Genomic DNA, 25,384 nt, shown 5'->3' with positions numbered 1-25,384 from the left:
GCTTGTAGAACCACCTTTGGCAGCAATAACTTGAAGTAATCATTTTCTGTATGACTATCAGTTTCTCACATCGTTGTGGAGGAATTTTGGCCCACTCTTCTTTACAACGTTGCTCCAGTTCATTGAGGGTTGTGGGCATTTGTTTATGCACAGCTCTCTTAAGGTCCAGCCACAGCATTTCAATTGGGTTGAGGTCTGGACATTGACTGGGCAATTGCAACATCTTGATTCTTTTCTTTTTCAGCCATTCTGTTGGAGATTTGCTGGTGTGCTTGGGATCATTGTCCTGTTGCATGACCCAATTTCAGCCAAGCTTTCGCTGTCGGACAGATGGCCTCACATTTGACTTTAGAATACTTTGGTATAAAGAGGAGATAATGGTTGACTCAATGACTGCAAGGTTACCAGGTCCTGTGGCTGCAAAACAAGCCGAAATCATCACCCCTCTACCCCTTGCTTGAAAGTTGGTATGAGGTGTTTGTGCTGATATGCTGTGTTTGGTTTTTGCCAAACGTGGCGCTGTGCATTATGGCCAAACATCTACACTTTGATCTCTTCTGTCCAAAGGACAATGTTCCAGAAGTCTTGTGGTTTGTTCAGGTGCAACTTTGCAAACTTAAGCCGTGCTGCCATGTTCTTTTTAGAGAGAAGGGGCTTTCGCCTGGCAACCCTTCAAAACAGACCATACTTGTTCAGTCTTTTTCTTATTGTACTGTCATGAACTTTACATAGTTACATAGTTACATAGTAGATGAGGTTGAAAAAAGACGTAGGTCCATCAAGTTCAACCTATGCTAAATTTAGACAACAGATACTTTATCCTATATCTATACTTACTTATTGATCCAGAGGAAGGCAAACAAAAAACCCCATTAAGGGGAAAAATTAATTCCTTCCTGACTCCAAGAATTGGCAATCGGATGAATCCGTGGATCAACATTCTTCCCATGTATACTTATTTGGTATATCCCTGCATACCTTTCCCATCAAAAAAGATGTCCAACCTTTTTTTGAACAAATCTATTGTATCTGCCATCACAGTCTCCATGGGTAATGAATTCCACATTTTAACTGCCCTTACTGTAAAGAGCCCTTTCCTTTGTTGCTGGTGAAATTTCCTTTCCTCCAACCTTAAGGGATGGCCCGAGTCCTTTGTACTGCCCATGGGATGAATAGTTCTTTTGAAAGCTCCTTGTATTGCCCCTGAATATATTTGTATATAGTTATCATATGCCCTCTTAGACGCCTCTTTTCTAATGTAAATAAATCTAATTTAGCTAGCCTCTCCTCAAATTAGAATGTCCATCCCCTTTATTAATTTGGTGGCTCTTCTCTGCACTCTCTCTAGTTCCATAATGTCTTTTCTTAGGATTGGTGCCCAAAATTGTACTCCATATTCAAGGTGTGGTCTTACTAATGCTTTGTAAAGGGGCATAATTATGTTTACTTCCCTTCCATCAATTGCCCGTTTGATGCAAATAAGATCTTATTTGCCTTTGCAGCTACTGTACTGCATGACATTGGGCACAATCCTAAGCCTGCTGTCTACAAGCACTCCTAAATCCTTCTCCATCAAGGATTCCCCCAATATATCTCCATTTAATTTGTAAGTCGCCTTTTTATTCTTGCATCCCAAATGCATAACCTTACATTTATCTGTATTAAACCTCATCTGCCATTTACCTGCCCACGTATCCAGTCTCTCCAAGTCCTTCTGAAGAGAAATTACATCCTGCTCTGATTCTATTACCTTACACAATTTAGTATCATCAGCAAAGATGGAGACTTTGCTCTGGATCCCAACCTCAAGGTCATTAATAAACAAGTTAAAAAGCAGGGGTCCCAGTACCGATCCCTGAGGTACTCCACTCACGACTTTAGCCCAACCTGAAAAAGTTCCATTTATGACAACCCTCTGTTGTCTGTCCTTTAACCAGTTTTCAATCCAGGTGCATATATTATTACTGAGTCCAATTTTCTTTATTTTGTACACCAACCTCTTGTGTGAAACCGTATCAAAAGCCTTTGCAAAATCTAAGGAGACCACATCAACGGCATTACCCAAGTCTAAATTCCTACTTACATCCTCAAAGAAACAAATAAGGTTAGTTTGGCAAGATCTATCCTTCATAAATCCATGCTGACTATTACTAATAATTTTGTTTTCCATTAGGTATTCCTGAATATTATCCCGTATTAAACCTTCAAGTAGTTTCCCTACTATCGAAGTCAGGCTTACAGGTCTGTAATTTCCCGGTTGTGATCTAGCTCCCTTTTTAAATATAGGCACCACATCTGCTTTACGCCAATCTTGTGGTACTAAATCTGTGGAAATGGAGTCCTTGAATATTATATATAATGGTTTTGCTATTACTGAGCTTAACTCCTTGAGAACTCTTGGATGTATGCCATCGGGGCCAGGTGCCTTATTTACTTTCATTTTTTCAAGTCGCTTATGAACTTCTTCCTGAGTTAACCAATTGTTTATTAATATGGAGGTTGTGGCTTCCTCCTGCGGCACTACTATTGAACTTGATTCTTCCCTGGTAAACACAGAGGCAAAGAATGTGTTTAATACCTCAGCTTTTTCCTTATCTCCAATAATCTGCCTACCCATCTCACACTGAAAGGGTCCTATATTTTCTTTTCTCATTTTTTTGTTATTAAGGTACTTAAAGAACTTTTTAGGGTTGGCCTTACTTTCTATTGCAATCATTTTTTCATTATCCATTTTTGCTAATTTGATTGCCCTTTTAGAATTTTTGTTAGATTCCTTATAATTCTGATACGATGTCTCCGTCCCTTCTGACTTATAGAATCTAAACTCCTTCCTCTTCTTGTCCATTTCCTCCTCTACCTGTTTATTTAGCCACATTGGTTTTGACTTATTTCTTTTATACATATTACCCAAGGGTACACACTGATAAGTGTGGTTTTCTAACAATGTTTTAAAGACTGCCCATTTATCTTCTACATTTTTCCCTGCAAAAACATCATCCCATTGTATTAATGGTAGATTAGACTTCAGTTTATTAAAATCTGCCTTTCTAAAGTTTAAAGTCTTTGTTGAACCCAAGTAATCTGTTTTTTGATAATTTATTTCAAACGAGACCATGTTGTTATGATCACAGTTACCCAAATGTTCCAGGACTTGAATATTTGTTATTACTTCTACAGTACATTGTTTGATATGACCAAATCCAGAACTGCCCCTCTCCTGGTTGGTTCCTCAATAATTTGGGTCATATAATTGTCTTTAAGCACCCCCAAAAACCTGTTTCCTTTTGTTGTAACGCTAATCTCATTGCCCCAGTCTATGTCTGGATAATTAAAATCCCCCATTATGCAAACATGACCCATTTTTGATGCCTTTTCCATTTGCAAAAGTATTTTAGTTTCCTCAATCTCACAGATATTTGGTGGTTTATAGCATATTCCCACACACATTTTCTTTATACTTTTACCTCCACTGCTAATTTCTATCCACAAAGTCTCTACATTTTCATCATTCCCTTCATAGACATCATCCCTTATAATAGGTTTTAGATCCGGTTTAACATATACACATACTCCACCTCCCCTTCTATTTGTTCGATCCTTCCGAAAAAGAGAATAACCCTCTAAATTAACTGTCCAGTCATGAGTTTCATCCCGCCATGTTTCAGTAATACCTATGATATCATACTGCTCCCTTGCAGCTATTAATTCAAGCTCCCCCATTTTATCTGTCAGGCTTCTTGCATTAGCAAGCATGCATTTCAGTTTTTTTTCAGTCTGTGCTATTATCTTATCTGCCTTTTCCTTTCTGCACCAATTGGGTTTAGACTTTTGAAGTTTTCTATTATCTGTATTTACTATTGGTATCTCACTGCTTGTCAAACTTACTCTCCCATTCTACCTAGATAACCCCCTGCTATTTTCCCATCTATTCCTTTTAGTTCATTATCTTTTTCATTCCCCTCCCCCCTCCATCCTAGTTTAAAATCTCCTCCAACCTTTTTAACATTCTCCCCCTAGCACAGAAGATCCCACTTCATTGAGGTGCAATCCGTCCCTAGAATATAGATGGCACCTCTCAAAAAAGATGTCCCAGTGCTCTAAAAACCCAAACCCCTCCTTCCTGCACCACTTTCTTAGCCATGCATTAACCTCCCTGATCTCTGACTGTCTCCCTGCGGTAGCGCATGGCACTGGTAGTATTTCAGAAAATACTACCTTGGAGGTCCTTTGTGACGGGGAGGAAAGGGTTAATACCGGATTTGCCATGCATTACTGTTGTTGCCCTGTCCTCGCCATTTTTATTCCCCATGTGCAGGCCATTCCCTGTCTACGAGGGTAAAAGACAAGATGCATTGCTTGCCATACCCTCTAACCAACACATGATAGAAGATCTTAAATGTAAGGCAGGAGGTATTTTTTTTGTAAGTCTAAGCAGGAATTACTTGGACATCCAGCTGTGATATGGGTGAATGAGCTTCGGTATTTTTATGACCAAGCCTGAAAGGGTTGTAATTATTTTTATGATGGAGCCTCAAAAGGCTCCCACAGATTTAGAGTCCCCCTGTCTAAAAGTGTCAATTATGACAAGACCCATAGGCCCATAATGTATACAATGCTGGCATACTGATGCACAGCAGATGTCAGGCTAGTGACACCTCTAAGTCAGAGATCAGACTTAGTGGCCCCAAGAAATGGGTGTAGCCTAGGTATGCTAAGTGGCATGGGCGTCAACCTGACCCATGCGCCCTGCCCACCGGATAGCCCTTTTGACCGGTCTTATGAACTGTGGGTCACTTGGCTATTCGTGGGTTTTTTTGTTCCCACGAGGGGATTGGATTCACATGTTAAAGATAGCTTTGGCCAGTCTATAACTGTGGCCTCCCAGGTATTTCCCAGTGTGATTCCTGAATTTTAATCCATGATGTAAAGATGCAAGACTTTGTTCCAGTACAGCAGCAACCAGTCCAGGAGTGAAGGGGTTAACAACCACATAACTACAGGACTTTTAAAACCAAGGCTGCATTTCTTGCACTGGCAAGCAAAGGACCATTTCTTTCGTTTCAAGGACAATTTATTTCGTTTCCTGATCCCAGTGAGTGTGTTTTAAGTATATTCTGCAGATGTCGTGTGTTTGTCTATTAAGGAAATAAATCACAATTTATTTTGCAACTTGTTCTGTTCAATCAAGTACCCAGAAATATAAATGTGTTGATAAAAGTTGATGTCATCGTGACATCCTTGCCTTAAGCTTTTGGCCTAGGTCCCTGTAATCATTTTTTAGGACCATCCATCTTTCTCTAACTTTGTCATTGGTGCCAACGTGTAACACGCAAAAGAAACCCGCACAGCTAGTGTTAGACCACAGTGAGGTGCTGACTGGATGGAGACGTGATAATATCATACAAAAGAAAAAGGACCCAGTCTTGCAGCACTCAATCACTAGGAATGTAATGTTGTAAATTTAAAATATACTTTATTGATAACCTTGAATAAAAAATAGGGTGTTAAAACGTAATTAAATGATAATAAACAGCTCGTGACTGTATCCTTGATAACCCACCTACGATAAGGTGGGTAGATGTAGTAGAGTCCCCAATGAATATTGGGGATCAAACGCTACTGATAGTAGCTACCTAGAAATATAGGAAAAAGGAGCCTGTGAGAGCCCACTTGAAAGACACTGTCCTTGCGAGTGTATCCAGGCATATGATACGCACTAAATTGATACACTGAGGATAGGCACAGTAATATAGTGTGGCATAATGTGCGCTTAGTTAGACCTATGTGATATCTGTCCCTGATATAGATATGCACTGTATGAGCCAGGTCTATGGTGAGAACCTGTGTAGCCCACACTGTTGATCATAGGTGCAGATTCATGGACACACTACGTGGTAAGATACAGGATAGTATGGCATTAGCTAGAGCATTGAGTAGTCCTATAGACACCTAAACTGTAGGTGAGGTAGGTAGTTGAGACACCTGTTAGTAGCAGTTGATACAGTGGTGCTATGCATATGTTGTTAACCAGGGTAAACCTTAACTCGTGTCAATATAGGTTGTCAATGTTATCTGCTGTTGCTGCCCAGTGGACGCTGTATTAGGAGCCAGATGCAGACACTGTGCACATATATGCAAATACCCTTACGTGAGCGTGGTACTGTGCTGCGCACAAAGGGTGAATGGTGGCATGGAGGCAACATCCAACGTGTCTGCAGTGGCGCAGGAGGGTTAGCACTAATCAATAAATGTGATGTTGTAGGCGGTAACCCCCTGCGGTGCTGTTCGGCAGATAATGGGTTAATGTATAGTAGGATTGCCAAATTGCTCAGCTCAAAGAGGAGTGGGGTGTAAGGATGGTTGAAGCTGGGGTTAGTTTATGAAACCCATATACGCACCACCCTCCCTCTCGATGATCAGCTGACCTGTATCAATAACCAAGTGAAGGAACCGGTCTAACTTGTAACGCACAGTCCCCTACATCAGCGCTGATCTTGGTTATATCAGCGCTGATGTGCTCGAGGACTTGCCTGTCTGAGGTGAGTAACTCAATGGCCCCTCAGGCTGGAGGATCCCGCGATAATGTGGTAAAGCGCGATCCCATATAACACGCACAGGCAGGGAAGCTTGAGATATATATAAGCGCTGATAAGTATCAGAATGCTGCTGTACTTGAAATAAATGAGCTTCCCGCGTGTGTAAGAGGTAGGTGGCCGACGTGCGCGTTTCACGTAGTGAATTTTTCTTCAGGGCACGTAGGGGGGAGGTCCCTGCGTGTGGAGGTTGGTATTTATAGTCACTGTGGAAATAACTGCTTCCACACTTAACCCCTTAATTACTGTTGCTGGACAGATGTGATATCCCACTGCTAGGAGTGCACTGATGTGGTCTGCAAACTAGTAACAGCCATGTTGCCAGATTCAGATTGCCCTTAAACTGTTGCCAATGTGTGTAGCAAATTGCAACACTTGCAAGGGCTGAATATCGATGGCTAAAGTGGTTTTTGTCTCTGTGATGCATTACTTATGTCGCTGCTCACATTAGGCTAGGGGTTTGGTGTTGTGAAATTTTGTATTCATAGGTAATAGTGTTGGTTAGTCACTGTTTGTAGTCAAGGTATACATGTAATCATATACCATATCAGTATCAAATACACTGTGTTCCATCAATTTGAAATAAAGTTATGAATAAAATGCACACTTAGTCCTTGTTTTATTTACTGAAAGTTGATTTTGATCCTTAATTGGTTGTGATATAGTGAATGCAGGTTATTTTAGAGGCTGCTGTGTTCCTGTCTAGAGCTGCAGAAAATACAGAAAATACCAACCTCCACACGCAGGGACCTCCCCCCTACGTGCCCTGAAGAAGCGTTCACTACGTGAAACGCGCGCGTCGGCCACCTACCTCTTACACACGCGGGAAGCTCATTATTTCAAGTACAGCAGCATTCTGATACTTATCAGCGCTTATATATATCTCAAGCTTCCCTGCCTGTGCGTGTTATATGGGATCGCGCTTTACCACATTATCGCGGGATCCTCCAGCCTGAGGGGCCATTGAGTTACTCACCTCAGACAGGCACGTCCTCGAGCACATCAGCGCTAATATAACCAAGATCAGCGCTGATGTAGGGGACTGTGCGTTACAAGTTAGACCGGTTCCTTCACTTGGTTATTGATACAGGTCAGCTGATCATCGAGAGGGAGGGTGGTGCGTATATGGGTTTCATAAACTAACCCCAGCTTCAACCATCCTTACACCCCACTCCTCTTTGAGCTGAGCAATTTGGCAATCCTACTATACATTAACCCATTATCTGCCGAACAGCACCGCAGGGGGTTACAGCCTACAACATCACATTTATTGATTAGTGCTAACCCTCCTGCGCCACTGCAGACACGGAGGTTGCCTCCATGCCACCATTCACCCTTTGTGCGCAGCACAGTACCACGCTCACGTAAGGGTATTTGCATATATGTGCACAGTGTCTGCATCTGGCTCCTAATACAGCGTCCACTGGGCAGCAACAGCAGATAACATTGACAACCTATATTGACACGAGTTAAGGTTTACCCTGGTTAACAACATATGCATAGCACCACTGTATCAACTGCTACTAACAGGTGTCTCAACTACCTACCTCACCTACAGTTTAGGTGTCTATAGGACTACTCAATGCTCTAGCTAATGCCATACTATCCTGTATCTTACTACGTAGTGTGTCCATGAATCTGCACCTATGATCAACAGTGTGGGCTACACAGGTTCTCACCATAGACCTGGCTCATACAGTGCATATCTATATCAGGGACAGATATCACATAGGTCTAACTAAGCGCACATTATGCCACACTATATTACTTTGCCTATCCTCAGTGTATCAATTTAGTGCGTATCATATGCCTGGATACACTCGCAAGGACAGTGTCTTTCAAGTGGGCTCTCACAGGCTCCTTTTTCCTATATTTCTAGGTAGCTACTATCAGTAGCGTTTGATCCCCAATATTCATTGGGGACTCTACTACATCTACCCACCTTATCGTAGGTGGGTTATCAAGGATACAGTCACGAGCTGTTTATTATCATTTAATTACGTTTTAACACCCTATTTTTTATTCAAGGTTATCAATAAAGTATATTTTAAATTTACAACATTACATTCCTAGTGATTGAGTGCTGCAAGACTGGGTCCTTTTTCTTTTGTATGATAGTGCCAACGTGTACCAAGACCGCCGGGTCAATCCCAGCCCACCCCCCCAACAATCTGTCTACCCGATCCGCTATGTGCCGAACCCGAGCACCCGGCAGACAACAAACTGTTCGGTTCATGCGGTCATGGCAACAGATTGTCCCATCTACCTTCCTAATAATGGAGTCCCCTACCACCATCCTGAGTCCCCACTGTGCCGGAGGAACGATTCCCCTGGCTGCTAGAGGAATTAGTCTCCCCCTATGTATGTTTATGGTTTCTTTTTACCTAGCTGCACTCCAAAAATTCGAGTGCTAGCTCGAGTGCTAGCTCTTTCCTAAGTTATCCACTTAATTGAAGGGGCTCTGTGATGTGGGTTGCGGTTTGACCTATAATCGGTCTGGGTTTCAAGCCGGCATACAATCCTGGCTTTTGATCGGTAACCGCAGACGCGCGCCAGACTAAACAAAGTGGGCACAGAAAGAAAGGAGCAGATAAGATAATAGTACAGGCTGAAAAAAAACTGAAATGTATGCTTGCTAATGCAAGAAGCCTGACAGATAAAATGGGGGAGCTTGAATTAATAGCTGCAAGGGAGCAGTATGATATCATAGGCATTACTGAAACATGGTGGGATGAAACTCATGACTGGACAGTTCATTTAGAGGGTTATTCTCTTCTTTCGGAAGGATCGAACAAATAGAAGGGGATGTTTATATGTTAAACCGGATCTAAAACCTATTATGAGGGATGATATCTATGAAGGGAATGATGAAAATGTAGAGACCTTGTGGATAGAAATTAGCAGTGGAGGTAAAAGTATAAAGAAAATGTTTTGTGGGGATATGCTATAAACCACCAAATATCTGTGAGATTGAGGAAGCTAAAATACTTTTGCAAATGGAGAAGGCATCAAAACTGGGTCATGTTTGCATAATGGGGGATTTTAATTATCCAGACATAGATTGGGGCAATGAGATTAGCGTTACAACAAAAGGAAACAGGTTTTTGGGGGTGCTTAAAGACAATTATATGACCCAAATTATTGAGGAACCAACCAGGAGAGGGGCAGTTCTGGATTTGGTCATATCAAACAGTGATCATAACATGGTCTCATTTGAAATAAATTATCAAAAAACAGATTACTTGGGTTCAACAAAGACCTTAAACTTTAGAAAGGCAGATTTGAATAAACTGAGGTCTAATCAAGTAGTAATAGAATAGGATAATGTTTTTGCAGGGAAAAATGTAGAAGAAAATGGGCAGTCTTTAAAACATTGTTAGAAAACCACACTTATCAGTGTATACCCTTGGGTAATAAGTTTAAAAGAAATAAGTCAAAACCAAATGTGGCTAAATAAACATGTAGGGGAGGAAATGGACAAGAAGAGGAAGGCGTTTAGAATGTTTAAGTCAGAAGGGACAGAGACATCGTATCAGAATAATAAGGAATGTAACAAAAATTGCAAAACGGCAATCAAATTAGCAAAAATGGAGAATGAAAAAAGGATTGCAATAAAAAGTAAGGCCAACCCTAAAAAGTTCTTTAAGTACCTTAATAACAAAAAAATGAGAAAAGAAAATATAGGACCCTTTCAGTGTGAGAAGGGTAGGCAGATTATTGGAGATAAGGAAAAAGCTGAGGTATTAAACACATTCTTTGCCTCTGTGTTTACCAGGGAAAAATTAAGTTCAATAGTAGTGCCGCAGGAGGAAGCCACAACCTCCATATTAATGAACAATTGGTTAACTGAGGAAGAAGTTCATAAGCAACTTGAAAAAATGAAAGTAAATAAGGCACCTGGCCCCGATGGCATACATCCAAGAGTTCTCAAGGAGTTAAGCTCAGTAATAGTAAAACCATTATATTTAATATTCAAGGACTCCATTTCCACAGGTTTAGTACCACAAGATTGGCGTAAAGCAGATGTGGTGCCTATATTTAAAAAGGGAGCTAGATCACAACCGGGAAATTACAGACCTGTAAGCCTGACTTCAATAGTAGGGAAACTACTTGAAGGTTTAATACGGGATAATATTCAGGAATACCTAATGGAAAACAAAATTATTAGTAATAGTCAGCATGGATTTATGAAGGATAGATCTTGCCAAACTAACCTTATTTGTTTCTTTGAGGAGGTAATAAGGAATTTAGACCAGGGTAATGCAGTTGATGTGGTCTACTTAGATTTTGCAAAGGCTTTTGATACGGTTTCACACAAGAGGTTGGTGAACAAAATAAAGAAAATTAGACTCAGTAATAATATATGCACCTGGATTGAAAACTGGTTAAAGGACAGACAACAGAGGGTTGTCATAAATGGAAATTTTTCAGGTTGGGCTAAAGTCGTGAGTGGAGTACCTCAGGGATCGGTATTGGGACCCCTGCTTTTTAACTTGTTAATGACCTTGAGATCCAGAGAAAAGTCTCCATCTTTGCTGATGATACTAAATTGTGTACGGTAATAGAATCAGAGCAGGATGTAATTTCTCTTCAGAAGGACTTGGAGAGACTGGAAACGTGGGCAGGTAAATGGCAAATGAGGTTTAATACAGATAAATGTAAGGTTATGCATTTGGGATGCAAGAATAAAAAGGCGACTTACAAATTAAATGGAGATATATTGGGGGAATCCTTGATGGAAAAGGATTTAGGAGTGCCTGTAGACAGCAGGCTTAGCAATAGTGCCCAATGTCATGCAGTAGCTGCAAAGGCAAACAAGATCTTATCTTGCATCAAACGGGCAATGGATGGAAGGGAAGTAAACCTAATTATGCCCCTTTACAAAGCATTAGTAAGACCACACCTTGAATATGGAGTACAATTTTGGGCACCAATCCTAAGAAAAGACATTATGGAACTAGAGAGTGCAGAGAAGAGCCACCAAATTAATAAAGGGGATGGACAATCTAATTTATGAGGAGAGGCTAGCTAAATTAGATTTATTTACATTAGAAAAGAGGCGTCTAAGAAGGGATATGATAATTACACTACCGACACACTTTATTAAAGTGTGGCCGGTACCGCAAGCCGGGAGATTTCCCGGCTTGCTAGTGGCCGCCCCTCGGCGTGCCGCGCGTCATAGACGCGCGGTCACGCGTCATCGGGAGCGTGCGCCCCCTGCACGCGCGTCCAGGGGCTCCCCGAGGGAGCCCTGGTGTCCCGCGATCGCGGGACAGCGGCAGGGGGTTCCGGGGGACCCGGCGGACCCGGCAGCGGTAGGGAGAGCGCCCCGATCGGAGGGCGCTCTTCCGCTGCTTCGGCGCGCGCCCGTCACTCTCGGGCGCGCGCCAGGCTACTGCTGCGGCCAAGAACGGGCAAATGCTCGAATAAACTTGGCCGCAGCAGTATATACAAATATATTCAGGGACAATACAAGGAGCTTTCAAAATAACTATTCATCCGACGGGCAGTACAAAGGACTCTGGGCCATCCTTTAAGGTTGGAGGAAAGGAAATTTCACCAGCAACAAATGAAAGGGTTCTTTACAGTAAGGGCAGTTAAAATATGGAATTCATTACCCATGGAGACTGTAATGGCAGATACAATAGATTTGTTCAAAAAAAGGTTGGACATCTTTTTAGATGGGAAAAGTATACAGGGATATACCAAATAAGTATACATGGGAAGAATGTTGATCCACGGATTCATCCAATTGCCAATTCTTGGAGTCAGGAAGGAATTATTTTTTCCCCTTAATGGGGTTTTTTGTTTGCCTTCCTCTGGATCAATAAGTAAGTATAGATATAGGATAAAGTATCTGTTGTCTAAATTTAGCATAGGTTGAACTTGATGGACCTACGTCTTTTTTCAACCTCATCTACTATGTAACTATGTAACATATAAGTGTTATAATTGTTTCATATGCAGAACATATCCTGCTCTCATGCAACCTGGTTGAGCCCTCCGATGCCACCCCTACCTGGGGACGGTTCATACAGGGAAACAGAGGTCCGTGTGCCGCTTCCTGATTGGACAAGACTGCCGGTTTGGAGGAGTACGGTGGCTGGATGTGGTCAAAATTCATCAAACGCGTTTCGCATACCACTTCTTCAGTGATGAGCCTGGAAAAACTTTCCTTCTGCAGCACTCACCGCAACTCCTCAGCATCAGCCTGTTTCAACTTGGTCTCTTGCAGATTCACACGCAGCTCTTGCAACTGGCTCCGTAGTTTTTGCTCTACATGGGTGTGCTGCTCCAAGGCGACACGTTCTTTATGCAGCCTTCTTTCTGCACCCTCCAGTGCTTCATGCACTTCAAAATTTTCCTGGGACAATAGTTCCGTCACTTTTTCTGCTTGGTGAAGCTTCTCCTTTCCTTCACTAGCCTGGTCAGACAAATCTGAATTTTCTTCTTTCAGATTTACTTTCTCTCTTTGCAGTCTCTAAATTACTTAGGGATTCTCATAGGTTTCCTTCAATGTACACAGCTCTGTGTTGCGATCGTGAACTTCTGAGAGACTTCCAGCTCTCTACGGCAAATCCGAATCTCTTGCAGAGCCTCCCCATATTTCTGCTTCAGATTAGCAATTAGTCCGTCAGACTTTTTCTGCTTTTAATCCATGGTAGCAATTGAGGTGTTGGCCTTTTCCAGACTTGTCATCACCTCCTCCAACTCACTATGTAAAAGACGCTCTGTTTTCTTCAAAGCCTTGTAGTCTTGTATAGCTGGGAGTATACACCTCTATAACTCGGCGTTCGCTTCTCGCTCCTTATTTAATTGCTCCCAGAGGACTTCATAATCATGGCGGGCAGTTTGAAGTGCAGAAACTAAGGCCTCTTCATCCTGGATCAAGGGCTCAGCTTCCCTTTGTTCCTCCTTTTTCTTTGTCGCCGTTCCCATGACAATGTCGCCGGTCACTCCGGTCTGCAGCACATCTCGGCGCCTTGCTGACACATGTCCTGATATCGCAGGCTCAAGTGGTTTGGTCAGTTCCTCTGTGACTTGAGAAATACTTTTCTTTTTCTTCTTTCTCTTTGCTTTATTAGCTCCAGAGACATCAGTGGTACTGGGCACACACTCACTGTTATCAGCTTCCACATCTTGCTTGTGCTCACCACGCGTTGCTTGCTTTTGCAGCTGTGCGAGACAATATTCATCATGCTGCTCCTGTTGCCACTGTTTATATTTAAGAATTTGGGGTCACACTTCTCCTGTGTGACATGGTTCATGACAGGCCCAGCATACTGAATCCTTTAGAAAGTCACCTGGTTTCTTTCTAGCCGTCACGGCTCCGATTTCCTGGTAACGGACTCCAAGGTTATGGAGTCTTGCTCTCTGGACGCTGGTCACTTTTGCAGCTTTTATCTGCTGGTATGGCGCTCTTCTTCGGGCCACGTATGAGTCATCGTCATCCTCGTCCTCATCATTATCATTGTATGGCCTAAAGGGACACTGTTTTGTATGATTACGTACATTGCAAAAACCGAAATTTGACGGCAACCATTTTAAAAAAAACTTTTTTTTTCTCTCTTCTCTTTCACACACGACAGGGCAGACTTTATACAACACACGTGAGCTGTACTTGCTTTACAATGTTTGAACCTTCTTGGTTCTTCTTAGGGCAACATCTTTGCAAAAATCCATTTTCACTTTCTTTCACACCCGGCAGGGCAAACTTGACACTTAGCTTTTTGTGTTAGCTTTACACAGCACAGCAATCATTTCATACCCGACTGGGCAAAATTTACATTCAGCACTTGCTAGCTGCAATTTCACATGCTTTAGCAAAATTAAAATGTTGTTTAGGTTTTCTGCTTGGTTTATGAACTTACATCTTCATCTACTGATCCCCAGAGGCGTAGCATCCCACTTCTCACACCTCGTGTGGCAGGATGGCCTCGCGGCAGGGTCAGTAAGACGCTAGACACAGTATGAAACTAACTGTAGTGGTTTATTATCCACAAACAAATAAACTCCGGGTGTACTGTCCCTTTAAGAAAAGCAAATCATATAAAATAAACACCTATTCCCTTTAGGGAAAGCCTATTACACCATAGCTTTCGCCCTCACTAACTGCATGGCCAGCTAAGCTGGTTCCCAAGCCAAAACATGCGCTCCACATACAAAATATTATAAGAAAGTATTATCTGTATTGCAGCTCCAATAGTAAACAGGAACGCCAGTCCCGAGGAGCAGGCTGTGTCTAGCTTGTACAGTCTTTATCCTGGGTTGGGGTCCCAGGTTTGGGAAGAAGTATGAAGAGCTCTGTTTTTGCCATGTTAAATTTAAAGCGGCAGGGACATCCAGGATGATATCGCAGAGACATTCATAAACTTTGGTCTGTACACCAGGTGTAAAGTCAGGGGTTGAAAAGTACACATTTGTGTGTCGTCAGCATAGAGGTGATATTTAAACACAAGAGATGTGATTAGGTCACCTAGACAAAGTGTGTACAGAGAAAAGAGAAGAGATCCGAAGAAAGAGCCCCAGAGTACCGCCACAGAGAGATTGATGGAGAAGGAGGAGGAGGAGGTGTTTGCAGAAGAGACACTGAAAGTATGATGGGAGAGGTAAGAGGATATCCAGGATAGAGCTTTGTTACGAATACCAAGAGTATGGAGAATGTGAAGAAGAGGGTGGGTCCACGGTGTCAAATGCTGCATAGGTCGAGCAGAATGAGCAGAGTGTATATACACACACACACACACACACATACACACTGCAGTCTTCTGCCACGCGACACCTTAAAGCACCTTCTCCTCCTATTTTAGGCTTTCTCCTGGCCTGAATTAATCAATTAATTAACAATCCGCCCATGGCTTTCTAATTACTCTATAAAAATGAAATAAAAAATCCAAAATGGCAGATTGCTCTTTTTGAGACTGATCCGCTGTCATGGGAGAGGGGGTTTGGCAGGGTATTAAAGGGGTTACACCGCATTTGGCCACCCCCTGCTATCACTTGGGAAGCAAGGGGTTAACTGGACTCCGATCCAGTAATGTGTTTTTACCCTGCTTCAGCACCCAAATGTGTATTCCCCTGTAATTGTGCATTGTTCCCATTCCAGTGTCTGCACCAACACATACACTGGGATCGATGCAGGAGGGAAAGGGTTAATAGTTAAGGCGTGATTATAGCCCTTTGTTCCATTTTCCCGCCTTTGCAGGCTCCATTTTGCAGCTCCCCGTTGCAGCTCCATACGATCCTATGTGGAAACTGGTGATTTGGGCCAATTTTCATCAGAAGACCTGCAGGTGGCGCCCGAGAGGAGGAGCGGCGGTTCCCCATTGTAAGTCAATGAAGCCATTTATTTCAATGGGGATTCCTCGACACCGACCTCCAGGAACGGGTTGGCAGCCATCCAAACCGCAGAAGCGGATACATAGTCTAAAAAAAGAACATTGATCACATTAGGTCAAGTTCAATCACAATTGGCGTGGGAAACTTAGGTTTTAGGGCACCCAGGAATAAAATTCTTTTTGCCCCTAGACTCTAGGAACCCCCACATTCGACCACCACCGGGTCCGAGAATTAAGGACCCCCGTAAAGGGGGTCCCCGTAAATGTTATTAATACTATTATTGTTTTTGGTGACTTATATATACATATATATATCCCATAAGGATAACTATCAGGTTAGATGATTGATTGTAATTAGGTTCTAGTTGAATAGCATTTTTAAATTAGGTTTTTAATATTTTAATAGTACATGTAAATTTAAATAGTTGTACTGTAAAAAAGTAAAAAAGCAACGTTTCTAGGACATTTTTAGAACCTTTTTACAACTTTTAAGAATTATTTCAGGGTTGAGCACATGATGAGCATGATTTCTATGGTGTTTATGTTTGTTTTTTGTCACAATATCATTAGAAAATGCCTTTAGCATGTATACACGTTTTTAGTGTTAGGGGCAATTAGGGGTTGTTGGCCTATATAAGGCAGCCTCCTGATATGCCTTATTACCTCCTGATGAAGCGCTAGTGAGCGCGAAACGCGTAGAGGGGTTGCTAAGGTTTCAGGCACACACGTCTTTCTTAGAGTGTGATACCTGCCCGATAGAGGTACCCAGTCAGCTTCCCTATACGTCACGCATTGCTAGGCAGTGCACTCTCGCGAGAGAGCCCGCCCACCATCCAGCATCAGGTGGATTTCCGGTTTCGGAACCCAGCGGTGATCCGCGGTGGAAAAGAGAAGGTCTGTGCAAGGGTAGTGACGGCGATAGTGATGGGCGGGTGTGGGATCCTCTTCGTGCATGCAGCTATACTTGATTGTAAGTTTTAAATTGTACAGTGTATCATTAAACGTGAATGATTGTTTGATACTTTTTTCTCTCTGCGCTCCAACTTTTTTTGTGTTTTTTTTGTAGATATTAAAGACTGTATTGTATTTTGGGTCTGGTAGAAAAACCCAGAGCCCATATGGTATGTTAATGCTCAGGGGGGAGACAAGTGGTCTAGAATAAACCCCTGATCAAAGGCTCCCCCACCCTGCGACGTGGGTACTTTATGATAAGTGTTGTGTTTCACACCTTGGGACAAAGGTTTTCCTGTCCCAAGCAGACTTTAAGACGCCGGTCTTGTTGGAGGGGGGCTAGGGAAATAAGCTCCTGATTAGAATAATATCCACCCAGTGGGCAGGTATTACGTTGCCTCAAGTGAGGTGGCAAGGGGGGATTGGGTGCAGATAATTGTCCTCCAATGACTTGCACTCAATGCCAGGGTATAGGAGTGAAACGCCATATAAACGAGTGTAAACTCTATGCCCAGTGTCTTTCGTGGTCTTAATCTGAACCTGTAGTGCTGAATGAATTGCCAATCCTGTACCTGATTGCTTCATTGTCCAAACCCCTGAAGTAAGTGTCCATATTTTGTCTGTTATTTGTATTATCTTGTGTGTTCTTCTTTAAGGAATAAACTATATTTATTATATCTAAGTCGTGTTCAATTCAACCCAGAAATTTTGGTGTGTATTATAACCTATCACTAGCTACCGTGACACCCGCGGACCAAAGGAACCAGCTGATCCGAGGTGGATCCAAATCCGACAAAAGGTTTTGCCCATTACTAGGCGGTACTGAGCGGGAGGCTTGGTCGGGTGAGGGTTTCTTTAGAATAGATTTATATTTTAGAATATTTCTATTTCAGGTTTATAACACCTGAGGTGCTTTAACTTTTCTCTCACTTTCTAATTAACGGTTAGAATCATCACGTTTTTCCTGTGTACATTTCTCTTCTATACTAACATCAAACAGGAGAGTAAAGCGCTGTATATTCCAGGCTGCCCCTGCTGTGAGTGTATAGTGATACTCACAATACAATGTACTTCTGAATGTTCATTTCTCAGAGAGGGACCCTGAAAATAAACTGAAATGTCACAATCACTTGGCAGGTTTCAGTTACTTACAGGAGAAGCTGCATCTGTAGATATTTTCCTCCTAATAGATGAAAATGAGATGAACGGTTGGGGCCTCTCTGTATCCACAAGGAGCTGTTAGAGAAGAAATCATTATCCTGACACAACCTGAAACAAAAGAAACAGTACAAATATAGTACAATAGAGGTTTAGTTATTTGTAAAATATTTATCAAGCTTAGGAAAATACACAATTTACTGTAAATGTATTAAAGGGATATGTGTGAGCAGCGCTTAAAGCCATTAATACAGATCCAGAGATCCAGCTGTATGACTGCTAACTGATTCACTGCATTCCTTTCATCTGATAAATATCTATTTACTTCCCATGTTTTATACCAAACATACAACAAGCAACGGAAACGCTACAGTTAGATCTATATCCTAAAATATTCCCTATCATCCATGTTTTAAAAGCAGAAAACTGTAATTGAAAATTTGTCGCACAACCTCCTTTAGCTAACTGTGCATCAGTTATCCCAAAGCAATTCAGTGGGTAACTTACACACTTTAGTTTAATGGATATGAATAGAATCTCCCTATTAGGCCGTGCTTATAGTACCGGCGACGTTGCCCAAAAACAAAAGCATTGCCGCCGCGTGCGCTTATGGCGACAAGCGACGGCGCGAAAACTTGACGCCGGTAGAATTTGATTTTTCAAGGGCCGTCGCGTCACGTGACGGCCCTTGAACAAATCAAATTGAGGGAATCCCGCGATGCCGCCGACCGGTGAAACATAACTTTCGCCGGTGGCGACGGCGACGTCACCCATCGTGTCGCCGTCGGCAGCACTATAGGCACAGCCTTACACGTGTCAGTTTATAGGATCCCCCTATTACACGTGTCAGTTTATAGCAGAGGTTCCCCACCTATGTAACATTGTGCACCCCCTGCTAGAAAATATTAGTTCTGCGAACCCCTAATTAATAAATCTTGTTGCTACTAAATCAGACTGTTACAGAACTGTGTGACCGATCCCAGGCATTATAGTGTCCTGAGCTTGTGGGGGGAACACACCAGTGATTCCCAGCAATGAGTTTGTGAGGCGTCTCCAAGGGGTTTGTCAAAATAATGTAATGGCGGCTCCCAGGCAGTATATGGGGTTACGGAGCCTATGTGGGGACTGTGCACTTAAGAAGGCCCCAAACTGACTGAGCTTCCAAAGTCACACCCCACAATGCCTTGCTGCAGTGGATCAAAAGTATTGTGGTGAGTGACTTTGGAAGTTACATCTGTAAATCACAGCTATACCACCCACGCCAAGGTGCAATTTGGGGTCTTACTAAGTGCACAATCTCCACACAGGCTAAGAACCCCACTATACTGCCTGAGCCCGCCATTATATTATTTTGAATAACCCCTTAGAGAGAGCACAAACTTCCTGTTGGGAATCACTGGTTTATAGGCTATTAATGAGATCTCCCTCTTACACGTCAGTTTATAGGATAATAGTGTGATCTACCGGTTACATACGGCACACCTGTGAGCACGTGACAAGGGTTAATACACACTTTTCACGTACACAAAGGTCCCTCAAATGGACAGTATCTCCACTAACTCCATCCCCATATACCCACCTGTCACTAACAGCACACAAGTGGTCTGTTCGTAAGCAGTCCCACTTTTCACCTCCTGCAAAGGTCCCTTAAATGGACAAAATCTCCCCTAAAGGACAAGGGTTAATTCACAGCCCTCAAGATGCCTCACTTTTCACCTATGTAAAGGTCCCTTAAATGAGTAACATCTTGTAACGCCTGTATGCCCGCAGACCTGGCCAGTCCCCAGTACTGAGGTGGGTAAGGGTATAACACGCACCCACAGCAATGAGGGCGTGCCCGGAGTGTGGTAATTGCGTTGCCGGGCCTGGTGAGTAAGGGTTAACGTTATACTTGCTGATTCCGGGCGCCAGAGGTCGGAAGGTATTGTCCAAGAGCCAGAGTCCAGGGATTGGAGAGAGCAGCGTAATGATGTCCGAAAGCCAGAGTTCAAGGACAGGAGAAGGCAGCATAGTCAAAGTCCAAAGCAGAGTTCAAGTTCAAACCAAGGGAATCCAAACAGGGGCAGGGACAGGAACCAGAGCTGAAACAGATAAGAGTGAGGGGACCGCGCATGCGCGCAGACCACGAACGGGAACGTGACCGCGCCGTGAGGGAATGAGGCAGAGACTGGGAAGGCAAGAAAAGGGGAGGGTTAGTCAGAGGAACCAAGGTGACGGGGACACGCTGGGAACAGCGAGTCCCCCAATCCGTTACACATCTCCCCTAAATCCGTCCCCATGTATCCCCTGTCAAGAACAGCACACAAGTGGGCACTTGACTTAGATATGCAACCACGGTTAATACACACGGATAATCTAGCCAACTCACATTTCTCCTCCACAAAGGTACCGTCAATTAGTTAATATTAATCCCTTACGCAATTGCAAATCATATCTACACGCTTCCACCGCCCGAGAAATTCAAATAAAAGATGTAAAATTAATAAATCTGCAAGGGTCTCAGGTGCCTGTTTATGATAGTTTTTTCTATGTACTTAAAGTAACAGAAAAAAATCTGTTGTAGAAAAAGGTGTCCGAAAATGTAAATGCTCTCTCCAGAGCGTTTAAAAGTTCATTCAGATCCCAAAGTATCCCTTATTAAATGTTTTAATATCTATGCAAAAACAGAGCTTAGATTACAGATAAGGGATTACAAGGCCATACAATTACAGTAAACACAGGACAGTTTCTTAAAATAAAAGGATAAAACAGAAATCCCTATACACTACGTTACTATACAGGTGTCATAGGTTTTACACCAGAAAGGTCACTGGCACAGAAAATGGTCCAAACACACCTCTGTTGAAATCTGATTTTCCTAGACCTTGCTCAGACATATCTTATTTTTCCCCCATTGCAAGAACATAAACCCACCCCTGTCGCAAATCAACTGCAAGATTGACAGTTTAAGAACAGAGTATAAAAAAAACTTGCCGTTTAAACTTTCCTCAGTATACACTGGCGACACACTTTATTCGAGCTCGGCTAGTCCCACGAATTCGGGTATACCCGGGTGTATTGAGGTTTGTGACTGTTTTCTGCCCGAGTGCATTGAGGTATTTTCCAGGCAGGGATTGAAGCATTTTATTCCCGCTGGCTGCAATACTGCACAGTATATATATATATACTGCATTACAATTCATGAATTTATGCCATCTGGTAGACACGCGAAGCATTGCAGCCTATTAAATCCTAATCATTATCATTTAACAGATCAGCCGCCCGTCAGCCAGGCATGAACCCAGGCTGGGAAGGCAAACGCAACGGGGCTTGTCAGAGGTGAGGAGCGGCGCATTCCAGGTATCTGCCAGGTACATACTGGGTATTTGCTCGAATAAAGTGTGTCGGTGCAGTATATAAATCGCACTCATAACTTCCCTTCCCTAGGACCTAGACATACGTCCGTGACATTAATAGATTCAGACGCTCATGACGGATTCAACGAGACCAAGTATGACCGACGTAATTGTCACGGTGACTTTATGGCAGGCTGTAATTTACACAAAAATATATATAATATATATATAACTGGGTTTGAAGTGGGACGAGACTTAGATATGATAAAATATAATTTATTCCTTGATAAAGGTGAACACACAAAATGTACAAATAACAGGCAAAATATAGACACTTACTTAAAGATTAGGACAGAAAGCCATCAGGATACAGACTGGGCCATTTCTTCCATATTTCAGCTGACATCACAGCAATACATGCAGGACACATGCAGAACATGAAGGCCTATTGCATGAAGACATGAAGGACAACAGCCATAGGCTGAGCCTGGTTATTATCCTTGGGTAGCCCCACCCTTAGCCCCCCATCAATAAATCCTTTGAAGCAGGGACCCCGGGGGGGGGGGGCGACATTTATCCCCTGTGTTATGTTTATTCTTGCAGGATACCTTGGTTTGTAAGTGTGAGTTTTAACACTCACATCCCACTCCAGTTCCTGGGTCCCGCATAAACAATTAGGTAATTAGCCTTTGATCACCAGGCTATGTAAATTCTAGCAAGCTGTTCTGCTTGCATAGGCAAGTGACCCAGCTCAAAGGTGTCAAAACATTTGGTTCTGGTATGCATAACATTTGTTCCTTAATGCATTACAAAGGCAGGCAGAAACAATAGCATCCTGCCTGTACATTTTAACTGCAACAGAAGGCACTTTATCAAAAATATATGTTTCCCTTATGACAAAGTTATATTTTTAATAGGTGTGTTCTTGGGGGGTTACCCTGAGGCTGCACACCAACAATCAGGGTGCTGGCTCACTCCGTTCCTACATTAGCAGTCTTAATGGAACGGCTCCTGTTATTCAGCCCTGCAGGTAGTGACTAGCCTGCCAAAATAGGGACAGCAATGCATATAATATTAACCCCTTAAGCCCCAGTGTGTGTGTTATGCAGACACTGATATAACAATAATACATGGGAGCAGGGGAATATACATTTTCATGTTATAACAAGGGTTGAATCACATTTCTGGACCTCAGCCCAGTTAATCCCTTGTCTCCCTGGTGAGGTTAGAGGGTGGCCAATTGGGGTGTAACCCCTTTAATCCCGGGCCAAATCCTCACGTACGTCACAGCCCCCCTGCTCAAGGGGTGCCTGGTACCCCAGCTGCCTTCCCCTGGCACTGGGATACCACTGGCACCCTTGAAGCACCCAATAAGCCCTGAGGGGTTGGCCTGGCAAAATTGTCCTCCGGCAATGTCCAGTACATTGTCCTGGCCACAGTGGATTGTAAAGTCCAGATCCTGCGGAGCCGGGTTCCACCGTGGCCGCCGGGCATTCTCCTTTGCCTCCCTCTGCCCCCCACCCAGTGCCTGGTGAACCAAGTCCATGGTGAAGGGGCCCCGTTGCAGACCAGGCTGCACACTGCCCAGAGACTGGCATGTTTCTGCACCTGCAGGAGACCAGCTATCCAGCACAGACCGTCGCTTTCCTGTCAACCAAGTCTGGGAAAGAGCTATGTCACTATTCTGTAGGGACCCTACCTGCCCTGGCTCTGTGCCAACCTGTAGCTGCTCTGCTATACTCCTGACTCTCCTCCCTGGCTGCCTATCTACCCACAGCCCCTCCTTTGGGAACCCTGGGGAATCTGTCAGGGGGGTCACTCCTGGCCAGTCAGAACAAGGGACCTTCTGCCTACCTAGCCCATCCCTAGCTTCTGCCAGTTGCCTGACATCCCACTGAGCTACTATCTCCCCCTGCTCCATGGTGTCTCCCTGCCTAGCCTCCCCAAGGCCCAGCACCTCAGCCCCTGCTGATGACTCCTGCTGCTTACCTCCCTGCAGCCCACCTGCACTCCTCTCCCCCCTGGGCAATCCTAACCCAGACCCTGGAACTACCTGAGTGCACCTACCTCCCTGACCTTGTCTCCCCCTTACCAGGGATGAGCTCAGGGGCATCTCTCCAGATGCAACCGCCTTAGCTCTTGGCTGGCAGGTATCCCTGGGGTGGCACAAGCCTGCCACTGCCCCGGATACCCCCAACCCATAGCCAGGCTGCAACAAGGGGTTGCTGAACTGAGAAACCCCCTGAGGCTCTGCCAGGGTAATGGGAACCTCTAGCTGCACTACCTGCTGCTGTCCCTCCCCGGCTACCACTAGCCCTTCTTCTCCCACTGAGAACTGATGCTGGCTACCTACCTGCAGCCTCCCCTCACTCCGCTTCTCCCTAGCTAATCCTAGCCTGGATCCTAGGGACACCTGAGTGAGGCCATCTCCCTGACACTGTCTCCCCATTACCGGGGATGAGCTCAGGGTTGCTGGTGCAGATGCACCCACCTTAGCTCCTGTCTGGCAGGTAATCTGGGGGTGGTCTAACTTTGCCACAACCCCTGATACCTCCAGCCCATAGCAAGGCTGCAACAGTGGGGCTCTTAACTGAGAGTCCCCTTGCTGCTCCACCAGGGTAATGGGGAAATCTGGCAGGCTCACTTGCTGCCTTCCCTCCCCGGTTCCCACTGGCCCACCCAACCCTCTCCCAGGTAATCCTACCCTAGAGCTGGGTGCTAAAGGGGCTAGCCCCTCTCCCTGAAGCTGTTCCCCCATTACCGGAGGTGAGCTCAGGGTTGCTGGTGCAGATGCACCCACCTTAGCTTCTGGCCGGCAGGTAATCTGGGGGTGGTCTAACTTTGCCACTACCCCTGAAATCTGTGGGTGGTCTAACTTTGCCACAACCCCTGATACCTCTGGCCCATAGCAAGGCTGCAACAGTGGGGCTCTTAACTGAGAGTCCCTTTGCTGCTCCGCCAGGGTAATGGGGAAGCCTGGCTGCCCTACAAGCTGCCCTTCCTTCCCCTCCCCTGGTACCCCTATCTCCTGCCACCCCCCGGTCACCCCTATAGTGAAACAACAGAGTACAGTCATAGGGAAAAATAAGTCAGGGTCAGTCTGCGACTTGGTCTGGCTTACCTCGCTGGTCCCCGCAGAGACCGCCGCCTTCGTTGGTCCCAATTGCAGGGGGACTGGAGTGGCCGCCGCCGGCACCATCTGGGCTGGGCAGCAACGGGCCGCTGCTGCAACAGCGCACGGGCTTGGTTCAGGACAAGGGTCCCAGGTCTTTGTGGAGGAACACAGCTCCATGCAAACTTGGTAAAATACCCCCCTCCCACAAACCCTGTCCCTCCCCCCAAATAAAATTGCCGCCGGCAGGATGCCGGAGTGGCGGCTTCTTCTCCACCGCCGCCGGTTCTCCGCCGGGATCAGATGGATGGCTGCTGCTCTCCGCCGCTGATGCAGCCCGTCCAGGTTCTCCAGAAGACGTCCCGAGGAGGGTTGTCGCCCTGGCTGGGCGGGAGCCATCAGAGGATGCCGCTAACTGGGTCATCTTTTCCGCAGCTCGTGAGCGCTGTCCCTGAGGGGCTTCTTCGCCTGACCGCGCACAATCAGGGCACTGGGCATTATTGTGGCCCATTTGTTGGCAGTGCCGCAGCGGCTACCGGTGCTTCTCCGCCACCGGTGGACTAACCCCAGCAAAGGGCAACGGAGTCCAGAGCGGAGTTGCTTGAGCGCCGGGCTCATTCCAGAGCTTCTCCGCCACCGGTGGACTAACCCGAGCAAGGGGCAACGGAGTCCAGAGCGGAGTTGCTTGAGCGCCGGGCTCTGGGAGGGGATAAGCGGGTTGGTGTGGTACCGACGCCAGGAACTGGGTCCACTTCGCCGGGAACCACGTCTTGCCCAATGCACACACCAGTGCTAGCTCTTTCAGGGAAAATGGACGGACCGCCACAACGGCCGTTACCTCTCCTGGTGCAAGACTTCCATGGTCTCCGAGACCACCCGCTCCCTCCACAAGTCTCT

At 44.6% G+C, this 25,384-nt stretch overlaps 2 protein-coding genes across 2 annotated transcripts in view; one reads left to right on the top strand and one right to left on the bottom strand.

Moving 5' to 3' along the window:
• LOC142464324 (uncharacterized) overlaps positions 1-21,884 on the bottom strand; it is a 64,743-nt gene extending 42,859 nt beyond the window's left edge. Inside the window, 2 exon segments of the mRNA XM_075567818.1 lie at positions 18,035-18,151; positions 21,715-21,884. The gene's annotated coding sequence lies outside the window, so the exon portion shown is untranslated.
• Positions 1-25,384, top strand: part of LOC142464322 (uncharacterized) — a 237,333-nt gene that overhangs the window by 150,883 nt on the left and 61,066 nt on the right. The gene's annotated exons all lie outside the window — the stretch shown is intronic.

The sequence above is a fragment of the Ascaphus truei genome, chromosome 12, assembly GCF_040206685.1.
Source record: "Ascaphus truei isolate aAscTru1 chromosome 12, aAscTru1.hap1, whole genome shotgun sequence".
Lineage (NCBI taxonomy): Eukaryota > Metazoa > Chordata > Amphibia > Anura > Ascaphidae > Ascaphus > Ascaphus truei.
Note: the sequence above shows the minus strand (reverse complement) of the source record. Positions and strands in the feature narration are given on the sequence as shown.